General features: G+C 36.3%; 1 pseudogene; it reads right to left on the bottom strand.

The window, feature by feature from the left end:
• Window positions 1-789: 789 nt before the first annotated feature.
• LOC139970333 (U2 spliceosomal RNA) lies at window positions 790-884 on the bottom strand (annotated as a pseudogene).
• Between the last annotated feature and the right edge of the window lie 12,131 nt (window positions 885-13,015).

Genomic DNA, 13,015 nt, shown 5'->3' with positions numbered 1-13,015 from the left:
TCTTTTTTTTAATTTTTAACCGACTCTACAAAGGGTTATCAAATATTCCAGAAAGAGCAGGCTCAACACTCTCCTTAAACATGCATTGTGTCGTCTCATTTATTTCTAACGTATGTATAGGCTTAACTATAGTGGTAGGCCATTTAGGCATTGGTGTAATTTAAGAGGTTGGTTAATTTAATACATTTAGGCTAGTTCAGTTATATATTCTTCTATCATGTAAAGGCTCCGATACTTTACAACATAGGCCTGTATATATATATATATATATATATATTTACCCAAATACATAGATCTTTATATAGTCTACGTTATTTTAAACTTAGGACCGTATAAAAATACCATATCCAAATGTACGATGTGTGTATATCATCAAGCACAATCTTTATTGTACACAAAAAGGTGTTTTTGAGGTCCATTTTACCATACGACTCAAGTAAAATGTAAATTTATTGTAGACCTAACGGTGATCTTAGTTCCATTTTACCATCGTTATTTAGACATAAAAAAGTATGCTCGCCCTATCGTAGTACTGAGAAAACTCTAGGAAAGAAAAATCTCGTTAGTGTTGACTTTTCCGGGGAATAGCAAGTTACAGACAAACTAATGTTTCACGGGGAAACGAGTGAAAACCAAAACTTTGCGGTTAGAAAAGAAAACTTACCTGGCTAATAAGAGCCAGTTATCCAAAATACTTTTTTAAGAAAAAGTCGCCCAGGAAAGAACCTGGGCACGAAAACCAAACTACTGAACGACTGATCCGCTTCTAACCCCAGTCCCCTTGCATCGGGACTGTGACTGTGTGATCATCGTCAGGTGTGCATCACCATTCCCGAAAAGAACAGATACTACACATGATCTTAGCCAAAAGGCCGAGAAGCGAGCCAGTTATCCAAAATAAGGATGATCCAAACATGGGTTACGATGGTCTCATACGTTGTGCCTATAGCTCACACAGTGTTATACAAATACACTATATACACTGCGTATATGTGCACATTATACATGCCAAGTCTCACCCAAGTATCGATAATGCCTCATTGTGTGTGTTGGAATCTTAGGCTGGTGGCAGACAATGGTCCCGATCGATCGTTTTCAAAGAGGGGTAAAGGGGGCAGAAGGTCAAATAGTCTTCGAGGAGGAAGGTGCTCCATTAGAACTTGATAAAGTATTGGGGGTATACAAACAGTGGTTAGGTAGGACAGTCTCACTTTGTGCCAAATTTTGATCGGGAAAAGTGCGTCATGGCTGAAAAGTAACCAAGTCGATGCGTTTTTGGCTGATACATTGCACGAGCAGGCTTGATTGGTCCCATACCTGTGGATCTTTCGCCTGTGCCACGTACACGACATAAAACTTGATACACATAGACCAATCGGATTCATTTACCGGGATACTTTCTCTCTTCCCTTTGTCGGACCTTCGAAGCAAGTTCCGTGGATTCATACGATATTATTTTCACTGGAACCTTTACCGTGGATTATATCATTTTTTAAATATGAGCACAAAATGAGTGACTCGAAGAGCACACCGTGAGCAAAAAAAGAGTCGTTTAGATGAGCAATTGAGCATGTGCTCATATTAGAATTAGCAACAAAACAAAAACGCGTGATGTGGTTCATGTGATGAGCACGCGAGTACAAAATGAGTGACTCAAAGAGCAAAAGAGCACACCATGAGCAAAAAAGAGTCGTTTAGATGAGCAATTGAGCATGTGCTCATATTAGAATTAGCAACAAAACAAAAACGCATGATGTGGTTCATGTGATGAGCATGCGAGCATAAAAGGAGTGACTCAAAGAGCAAAAGAGCACATCGTGAGCAAAAGAGAGTCGTTTAGATGAGCAATTGAGCATGTGCTCATATTGATATATTCAAAAAGTATATCATTCACATTTTTGTTTAATAGCTCTCATTGCGTCGAATGACACAAAAGAGTACACACCCTCAAGATGAGATTTCGTTGTAAAATATGCAATAAAGGATTTAACCGTCAGTTCAATCTTCGTCGACACGAATCCATCATTCACCCTAGTAATCAAAAGGCAGCGATGGTAACTAAAAGCGACGATGACATTGTGAATGGTAATAGAGTTCGTTATGTGAATACGCGTCGTGTCGGCGTGAAATGCAAACATCGTGAAAGTGATTCGACCGATGACCGCAGTGAAGAGGACGATGACCTGGTGGATACTGAGGGAAGTAATGAACAAAATAGTTCGGATGAGCCGATTGAAACATCAGACGGTACTGGCAGTAGTAGCAGTGAGGATAATGGTGGTGACGATCACGATGACGGCAGGCGCGGCGGAACGCAAAAATTATTGGGGGGGCTAATATGTGGAGACTATCTAAGCGGAGCGCCACCATCGGTTGGCGCGGAGCGTACAAGAAAATTTTGGGTTTTTCAAACCCCCCAGATAGCCGGAAACGGCACTTCCCGAGTGTTTTATGCTGCGAATACCTAGCCTAAAACATGGGTCTCAAGCCTGCAATTTCTCAGATTGCACGTAAAAATCTGTAAAAACATTGTAATTTGTATATTCGATGGTGTTTTAAGAGAGTAGTTATTACTCGACGTATACTCGCAATGACGTTTTTGAGTGTAGTAAATTACTACTCGCAATTAAATGCAATAATTACAAGATCGTCGGAAGCTATTTTTGATTGGTACGGCGGTTCAGAGTGTGGCCAACTATCATAATTATCGGGGGGACGTTTGGTAGGTCAAACTACGCTACGTGCCACCATGGTTGGCGCGTAGCGTAATGGAGAAAATTTTGAAAATATGCCTCCCCGATTGCAGGAAATGGCACTTCCCGAGCTTGAAAACAAGACTCCTGCCATGCCAGAGTAGTCACACTTAGCCTATTTGCCGTCATCATTATTGAAAATTATTGAAACATATACCTCCGAGATTTTTGTTTTTCCATTTTTTAGTCCTACTTTTTTTTTTTTTTGCGTCGTGAATATTGGTCCGGCGTTCGCCGGACCTGCCCGTACCGGCTCCGACGCCCCTGAATTAAATAAATGTCATAAGAAAAAACAGAAAGCATTTCTTACTGTCAACAAAAGGGTAATTCCAAAACAATGTGCAGTTGCCAACAAATTTCTATGACCTAGCACTCTCATCATGTCATGAATGCATGTACCCTATACAGTACAGGTGAAATGCAAATATTGTGTTTTTGTTCGTTGAATAATTGATTGCGTTTAAACATAGAGCCATGTTCCACGCCTTGCGTGTACTCGTAGTGTAAACGTAAATGTTGATGAGTGTAGCGTTTAGCTTATTACGCTCTTATTTAAAACACTAATATTCGATGAGGCATGATACAGACAATCAATTATCATATTTAATTATTACACCTATATAGTATACGTGTGCATCGGACAGATCGACAAGTATGCATTAAAAAATGGGCAGATGAACGTTTCGGAGTCTTGGTAAATATTGGGGGGGCTTATCATGCATTTGCCCCCTCAACTTTTTCATTGGGGGGGCTGAGCCCCCCCAAGCCCCCCCCGGTTCCGCCGCCACTGGATGACGGGGATGGTGAACGCACGTATGATGCTGTGGAGACTTGGATGCACTTGCTCGAACTCAATAAGGAAATGTCTAAGATATTACATCATGGACTGAAGTACAAATACGAAAGTGATGAGGAGGAGGACGATGACAACGATGTGTAAGTTGTCAGAGAGACGTGGGTGACTATACGATCGATCTGAAGAAAGAAATAACAACCGTGGACAACGTATGGCGGATATCGTTGGCAGGTTTACCGATGATGTTCACCGTAATGACCAAGATGTATATTATTTTATCAATCCATATCTTTAACGATTGATCATTTCAATGTTCACTATTTCATGTGCTTACCAAGTTGTTGTTCTAAACATAATCATGCATGATTTTATGTGTTTATTTATTTTAAATGAAGTGTTTTCTTAAATTGACATACATTTTATGAAATGTGTTTAGCGATGCATCTTTTATCTTTTTTAATTTTATTATTTACAAAGTGACGTTTCATGAACTGTTCGGTGCTAACGTTTTTTAGTATCAGATCAAGTGAAACTTTTAGGTAAATCTATTTTGACTTTAACGAGTTTAGAAAAGTGTCGTGCTGATGTTGGATACCTTTCAATATTCAATACAGTGTTTTTCTCATATGTAGCTAGTGTGTTTGTATATAATTGTGTACTAAATTTTTTGGAAAATCCGTCCCCCGCTACATTACTGTACCGGACAAAATATATCCTAAAGGAAAGGTTAAGACCCCAAAGGAGAACATTGAGTTTCATTGTGTACTGAGCGCGAAAATAGCTAACGGACGATGATCTTAGGGGTTAGTAATTGTTTGCCTCAAACAGAAATCGATATCCTACCTAACGGACGAGTTGTTATTGTCACTAAAGCCACTATTGACTTATCCTTTTGTTCAATATATTTTCTTGTTTGATGTGAAGATATGCTGTGGTGCACTCGAATAAAATATTAAAAAAGTACAACACATCGCTCTTGTTCTCATTTTGACCTTGTGTAATAATGTCCAACTTGTCAACCTATAATCCTAGCATAGGTCACAAATGCTAAAGTGTCCTATATCGGCCCCCCTTGTCGATTTTGTGGTATATCGGGTCCCCCTTGTCGATTTTGTGGTATATCGGGTCCCCCTTGTCGATTTTGTGGTACATCGGGTCCCCCTTGTCTATTTTGTGGTATATCGGGTCCCCCTGTCCATTTTGCCCTAGTTCCGGTCATCGATTTATCGATTTTGTGGTATAATGGGTCAATACACTACTGACCTATATAACTAAAATGTACTGAGAAATTGAATGGAAAGTGTCACCAATATAATGAGATTGAGTAGATAACCTGCTTTTTAAAGATCAAAAACATGTTTTTAACTCAATGCTCATATAATTTGTTTTTATGGTAGGACAGAGGACCCTACAGGCCTCTGCTTTGAAAAGTTATGCCTATAGTGTTCCAACCTAGGGACGTATTCTCCCCAGTGGCGTCGCCAGACATTTCAATCTTGGGGGTACAGGGTGGGGGCACAATGTTTATTTGTGAATGCTGTCCTTGGGGTCGAAAGGGAGGAGGTGTGCCCCTCCCCTTTGAGAAGTTTTTGATTAATGAAGGGTCCTTAGATGCAATCTTAGTTGAAATAACTTAGTTCAAGAATTTTCGGGGCTTATTCTGTCCGATATTTATGTTTTTAAATGAGGCACATAAAGTTTTTGTTTTGAGTATTATTTTGAATACTACAAATCGCATCTGGGGTTTCCTTGACATAAAGCTCATTTAATAGGCTATCTCTTATTTTCGCCTTTTTTGTTTTATCGCGTCGGCATTGTCGTGAAACACGGGAATTTTTCACCGTCTGTTCAAAAAGAGAACAAAGCTGGACATTTATTAAAATAATTATTATCTAAAGTAATGATAATGTCCCGTCTGGGTCACCGTAGCAACTACAATTTTTACGGTCCAAACGTTGCTTCTGTTGAAGATCATATCCCCCTCCCCCCCAAACCGCCACCACACACCGGTTTTCGACTCCTTACTTTTTTCTAGTGTCCTATATACACTGCCAGTGCTAACTTATAACTAAAATATAATATACAAATTAAAAACTGTTCACATACATCAGAGATATAAAGTTACGTGACCCATATTTGTATAATGAGCTGTTGCACAAAATATGACGTACGGCTGTTATTTCGGGGTACTAAACAAATACATTCCGTGCGTTTACAAAAGGAAATACATAAAACTGATCATTTAATTTAAAAAAAAATGGAAATTCGTGTTTTAAGCGGCTGATCTGACGAACCATGACAAATAAAGCTAAATTTGCCAAAATAAAATGAAAAAATAAGCTAATTTTGCCAAAAACGTTTCATTTATTAAGAAATTAATGATCGATAGTATCAAAAAAATTGATACGCTGAAGACATATTTCATTCATGTGTTCTGTTACGCCGCGCCTCTTGATTTTAACAAGCCAATGAGAGAACGCACTGTAATGCATATTCAGTACCAACGAAGCTCTCTTTTCTCGAAGAACAGCTGATCGTCGATGCAGACTAGTGACAACAATAACATGTGTGTAAAACCTAGCCTATAGTCACGCATAATACTACGCTTGGTATCACAGACCTTCGATCATCACAATATCTCTCTCTGACTATAGGCCTAGCTTTATTAGAACTATAGGTCTCTGACTAGGCTACTAATATTATACTAAGACCTAGGCTATACTAACAGTTACGTTCCAACTGACGTTCGATGAAGCTGATCGAAGCTGATCGAAGCTGACTTACCAACTTTATTGTATGTTCAAATCAGCAATAATCTCCATTCCAAAGTCCTATGATATGATAATAGTTGTCCGGTGATGAAACCTATAACGTTGAGGAAGTATTAAATCGAGACGAAAACAACTGGTATCACTAGTACAGCCTACCACTATCCTAACAGCATTAGTGTATGTAGTATATACCTTACCAATACATTACCCAGCTGAATACAGGCCACGAGGCAGTTAGTTTTACAACCACTAATGTGGCAGACCCGCAAGTTGTTATGGATTAAAACTTCACACCGGATGGCTTCCAATTCAACATTTGAACTCAAATTTGGAATCGAATCTAGAACTAAAACTTGAGTAATATGCACCGTCGATGTTAGTTTTGCATATTCATTACGAAACTCACATCTAGGCGTAGTCTAGTTCAGAAAATGCTTTCAAAAATTTTACCGTTTTCTTACGCCGTTTTTCCGTTAGTTTTCAAAACAACTATCACTGTCATTTTGCAGTCATTAAATGTCATATTTCATCCATGAACAACACCGATGGTAATTTGAAAGATAAAGAAAAACATCAGATCAAACATTATCTTACGTTTTTCCCCTTTACGGTACGCACGGAATCACTTTAACCGATGCTGGCACGACACCCAATGTACATGGTTCGATCAGTTTGTACAGTGTACATGTGAATAAAAGACAACCGTTGATCATTATGCTTCTATGAAAAAAAATGACTAACAGACGAATTCATTACTCAAAGCCTGTTTCAACTAATGACTGGTTAGGACGGAGTCTAAACAACTGTCCCTATGTGTTTGACTAGTAAGTATATCTTGTGTGTGGATGGCTCAAATTGCAGATTTTAGGCGTTTTGCAGCTAAGGGACATACACTTTCTGTTAAAGTGTGGACGAAATTATTGGCGAAACCTTTAGAGTAGACAATCGGTTACTTTGGTTAAGGTATGATATGTTTATTGTTTAATGGTAGGTTCTTTAAAAGCTCACCCCACCTTATTTGCTTTTGGTTTCTTTGTATACTTGTTTTCATTTAAGTTTTTTCACATTTTTTTTGGGGGGGGGGGTGAAAAGTTCCGAAACACATTTCAATATTATGAATTTTTCAATCGAATAGACTTTTGATATGTAAAAGTATAAATGAACTGGAGACCTGAATAATAAAGTCAAGTTCCGTTAGCATAAGATATCTGCAAATGGGGCAAATGTCTTTGTTCAATAATTAACAGGACAAAGAAAAACTCAGAACAAAAGTAATAGTAATTATATTATAACAAAAAATAATTAACAGAAAATATAGAAACTTCCCTTTTGCTGACAGGAGCTGGTGCCAACAGAACCACAGAGAACTAGACGCTAGTTTTTTTTTCAACTACATGCTGATTTTTACCCAAAAAGAAAGAAAGAAAGTAGGTCGTTTAATCAAATAAGGTCATTACACCCACCGGTCATTAGTCGAATCAAAATACATATTTCACAATGTGTGGTAAAGTCATGAGACTTGCTAACACTGGTGGGTTCTTATCCCAACATGCCAGCGAAACTCTATATAGCCTTCTGTTCTATGCAACAACTTGTAGATATCTTGGTAGGCCCCATAGCTGCTGTACTTAGCTTGTCATTTATATATAAAAAAAAAGGTTCATAGCGCCACGTTCACTAAGCAGTTCATACTAGCGAACAGCATTACGGGGGGATTTTCCACATATGCTTATTACAGACCAATGATTTTCTAATACAGTACTCCTTATTTTTCAATTATGAGTCATGTCTAATTTATCTGCTTTTTGTTTAATATTTCTTTCTTTCCTTCATAATATTAATATATATATATATATATATATATATATATATATATATATATATATGTATATAACATACTCAAATTTCGACATTATAAATATTGAGACAATGTTTTGAAAACACTAATGTTGTCGATATATTTTGCAATGTTCACTTCTTCAAGGATGTAAGCAATACAAATGAAATCAAAACGTAATGTTTGGTTACTATAGCTACCATAACTTACCCCGTTATATACGAAATGATCAATTAAGGCAGTGTCCATTTTTTTAAGGAAATAAATGACGTATCGAAATTGAAAAACAACAAGATTTCCCTCATTTCCAATATTCATATCCAATATTCTGGAAGCTGCAGCCAGAGATGAGAATGTTTTATAAATGTGAGTCGTAAGGTTACAAAACATAAATATTGGCAGAAAATATGTCAAAACTTTCCCCGCCTCTGTAGAACATTGCTTTTTCACATTAAAAATTTGTAGAGTTCTGTATGTATTCCTACCGAATATAAAATCATTAATATCGCTCTAGTAAACCAATATTTATTTGCTTATACGCTATATTACTTCATCTCTACATAGTGTTTCTAGCTATTCAACCCATCAAACATTGGTCTTTTTGGTAATCTTAAAAATGTGACAGCAAAGATATTCTAAAGCGGTTCCTCTCTCGCACTTAAAAGATATATCATTTTAGACATTTTTTATCTTTCCCATCTTTATCTAGATGGCCCGACAGTACTACATATCGCTCTATTTGGGAAGAAAATACCATGCTCAATTGGTAATTTGCAATTTACTCTAAAAGTTCAAATGAAATATATGTTTGTGATTCTTCCACATTTTGATACGATCGACTCATATTTCGTTCTTTCTTTTTATAGTTAAAGTGTTAACATTTATATAAAAACTGACTGAAAGATGAATCGAGAGCTTCTCAATCTTGGATTTGACGACGATTCTTTTAAATTAATGCAGCGAAAAATGATGCTTTTAATAAAAAAAACAACAGGAAACATAATTTCTTTCTGATAGCAAGTGGCTATATACATCTACATAGCTATGTGGACTAGATTTTAACGTTCACCTCGGATGATAACTTTCTGATATTTAACCGTCAACTTTCAGTGATAATGCAGCACCGTTGGGTGGGGGTGGTGATGGGTAGGGGTAATAGGTGTAGGGGGTTATAGGTGTAGGGGTAATAGGTGTAAGGTATTAACCGTATTATGGGGAAAGGAGGGGGACAAACAAAAAAGTTACATTATCATGAATATATATTTGCCCACACATGTGCAAGCTTATATTGACATTTGTACTGTTGTGATGCAGTTTCGTCTGGGTGACGCGAGGGGAAGGGAGAGGGATAGGGGGAGGGAGGGGCGTTCTTGTGCATGTGAAATGAGGAAGAAAGGTATCAATAGGGTCAAAAACTTGAAAATAAACCTCTTTCAAAAATTGTAAAGCTAACTTAATTAACTTAATAAAAATGATGACATTAACGTGAAACTACAAAACATTGATTGTGGGAAAAGTTGTGATATTTCAATTTACTTCAATTCTTTTTGTTTCTTTATTAAAATTACTCTGATTTTTTAAGACTGCATTGCCACTAACAGGAGAAGAGGTAAACAGAAAACAAGGAAATGAGAAGGCTTACATGTAACACACTCATTTACTCCTATTACTTCTAATTTAAAACAAAGTTGTCATCGATCAATTGATTAACATTTATACTTATTTTACAATTTCATCGAACGCTTATACTCGCAGGTAAAGAATTCTTTTGTACACGAACTCCCAGTCAAGTCAATTTCGATTGTCTTCCTCCTCCTCCACGTATTCCTCCACACACACTCATACGAGCAGCACCCCTCTGATACCCCCCCCCCTTTCTCATTGCATTAACGATTGTAGATGTGCTCCTCTCTCACACTTAATTATAATATCGTTACAAAAATTTAGTTCACAAATCTTTAAGAGTCATGCCTCCTGTTCTATATTAACAGTTCTGTATATAAATGTCAGATATCTATTTTTGGAAATATTTAGTGTCACTTATGATCTCAAAAACTATATTAGAACCTGGATATGACATTAAATGGGAAGTGTATAAACGCTATAACTAATAGAGAGAACATAGGTTCCGTTTACCAAGCATATCTATTCGTTAGGCTAGCTGTCTATCAGCGGGTGTTTTTTCTCCTTTCGAACAACACACTGTTATACGATCAGTAATCGATTCCATCTGTTAACTTTGTCAAATATTCCATGACACTATCAGTTTGGCCTTCTTTTTTGTTTTTCAAAAAACTTTGTTTTTCGTTTAGATTCATAAGTGTCTTAAATTTGTTTCTTACAATTCTAAGCACACATTGTTCTGTTTACATTCATGATAACTGAATTTTCTCCACTGCGTTTGACGTAATTGAATATTATAACAAAATGACTGCGAAGGTTTAAAAACAAACTCTATGAGAAGAAAACGGCTTAGGTTTCCAACAACAACTGATGGGCAAAAGTAAATTTTCTGTAAGCTATGGATGTCTCTGAATGGCTTTAAGGTATATGCTTCAACATTCTACAGCTGTAATAAAACGGAAAAAAAACATCAATACATTCAAATTTCTATCAAAATTTGAGCTGAATTGTCGAAAAGAAGTTTACAAACGTTTGCTAAATTCTTCTTCTTTAGAATGTTTGGCATAACCGAAAAAAAAGAAGAGTGTCCGGAGGGGAAGTGAACTGGCTCATTTAATTCATTACAAACTCTATATGTTCATGACGAAGTTTATTTAATCGATTTTCTGTAATTTCCATAAGACAAAATCATTACAGTTCGCCTTAAAACTTCGACTATGGACTGTTTTTATCATTGGTTTCGTGTATATATATATATATATATATATATATATATATATATATATATATATATATATATATATATATATATATATATATATATATATGCGTCGCTAAGCTTTTATCCAGCATACACAATTACTGATAAATGCCTGTTGAAAGTTTCATGATGCAGTCGGTGGGATTTTGAAATGGACGATGATGGCTGATGTCAATTTCATTTACGGATTTTTGGTGGTAGTTGTGTGTCATTTCTGAATCTAGCTGTCTGTTTTCGGTACCATCATTTTCTTTTCATTAATTCTTCTTCTTGATTTGTGACCTTTTGATTATTCTTGTTTTTTGTGTGTACCTTCTCAGTGCATTTGTACATGTAAGCAGATTTATGATGCTAGCACAATGTCCAGACGTCTAATAAACTAAATAAGTGCGAATATAAGTATGTGTACAAGTAAAAAAAATTATGAGTACGGCTTCTTCATGAGTTTTATATTGGTGAGTACAAGCACGAAGATTGGTACTCGAGTACTAATGCGGATAAGAGTACGAACTCGAGTACTTCAAGTCTGGTTGAGAGGAGAAGAAATGAGAGGACAGCAAAAGGACAGGATTGAGAGTACAAAGCCAAGTTTAGTTGTTAGTATAAAGATCCATTACTTTGTTTAAAATCCATTATAAAGATTTTCCCCCTCCCCCCACCCCTACCCCTACCCCTCAAATAAAAAATGCTGTCAATGATGGTAGTGCGCATGCTCTGGTATATTAAATCAATTCTTGAATTTATGATTGCTTTGCTGGGTGTTTATGTTAAGTGTGTTGAATATTCATGAGGCAAAATCACACAATGGTTATAAGTATTCGCCCGACAGTGACACCCTAGTCTAGATTATGACAATTCACCCTATACTTGACCTTATTTACGGTTTAAAAAAAGAGGGAAAAAAATCGTTATTTTAACCATCACGTATATAGTCATCCTTGCATCACTCGTCATGCGCATAATTAAATTTGTATATTTATTTCTCTCACTATACCTCTTTTTTTTTATTGTAATTACTCCTAGTTTATCCACAACTGCAAACAAGACACTCTGAAGTTATTTGCTATATTATATACGTATTTCTTTCTTCCCCAAAGTCGGTCAAATTTTTGGTCATCAGTTCCATCCCACACATTGTTACTTTGCTTAAAACGACATCATAACCTATAAACCTATAAATTCCACTTGATGTAGTTCTGTCCCTATATACCTTCGAGTATTATCTTATTTTGCCTCATGGTTCGTTCACTTTATGAGCGAGAATAAAAAAGAGAGTTTAGAAGAAAAAAAAATGATAAGAAACAAAACAAAAGAAGATGAAGAAGAAAAAACTCCAGGAAAAAAGAAACAGAACCATCTGACCTTCATTGCCTTCAAATTTATGCTGTCCACCTCATTTAAATAATACAGTCAAAATTGATCAAATTAGAAAACACCTTCAGAACTTGTCAAATACGATGTTATTCAATCCATAACAAGACAGTTTACGGAAGACTTCCGTTCTCTCTCACCTGTGTGGCCCGAAGCGTTCCCGTATTGACTGTGTCATTATGTGCATAGACAATTGAATTTAGTAGAGGGGGGAAAAAATTACAATAACGTCGACAGCTGAAACATATAGTCTAGGTATCAGCCGTTTTTTCTAGACATTATAATTTCCCTTATACAAAACAAGAAAATTTGATAAAATTTAGCAATTTTTTTTTATTTTTAAACTTTCAGTTTTCTGGCTAGGGTGTTATATATATGGTATTGTAGCAACCTTAGTCATGTCGGTAAAGGGCGAACAAGGTATCATGATATACGTAATGTAATTTGCGATATGGCAAAACAAGTATTTATGATCAAATTGTTTGGGCTTTCAGTTTTCTTGTTTAGGGTAATATATAGTACGGTACTGCAGCAATATAAGTCATGTTGATAAAGAGCGAACAGGTATAACATGATAAACGTAATGTAATTTTGCGAAATGGC

This window comes from Apostichopus japonicus, chromosome 7 (genome assembly GCF_037975245.1).
Source record: "Apostichopus japonicus isolate 1M-3 chromosome 7, ASM3797524v1, whole genome shotgun sequence".
NCBI classification, from domain to species: domain Eukaryota; kingdom Metazoa; phylum Echinodermata; class Holothuroidea; order Aspidochirotida; family Stichopodidae; genus Apostichopus; species Apostichopus japonicus.
Note: the sequence above shows the minus strand (reverse complement) of the source record. Positions and strands in the feature narration are given on the sequence as shown.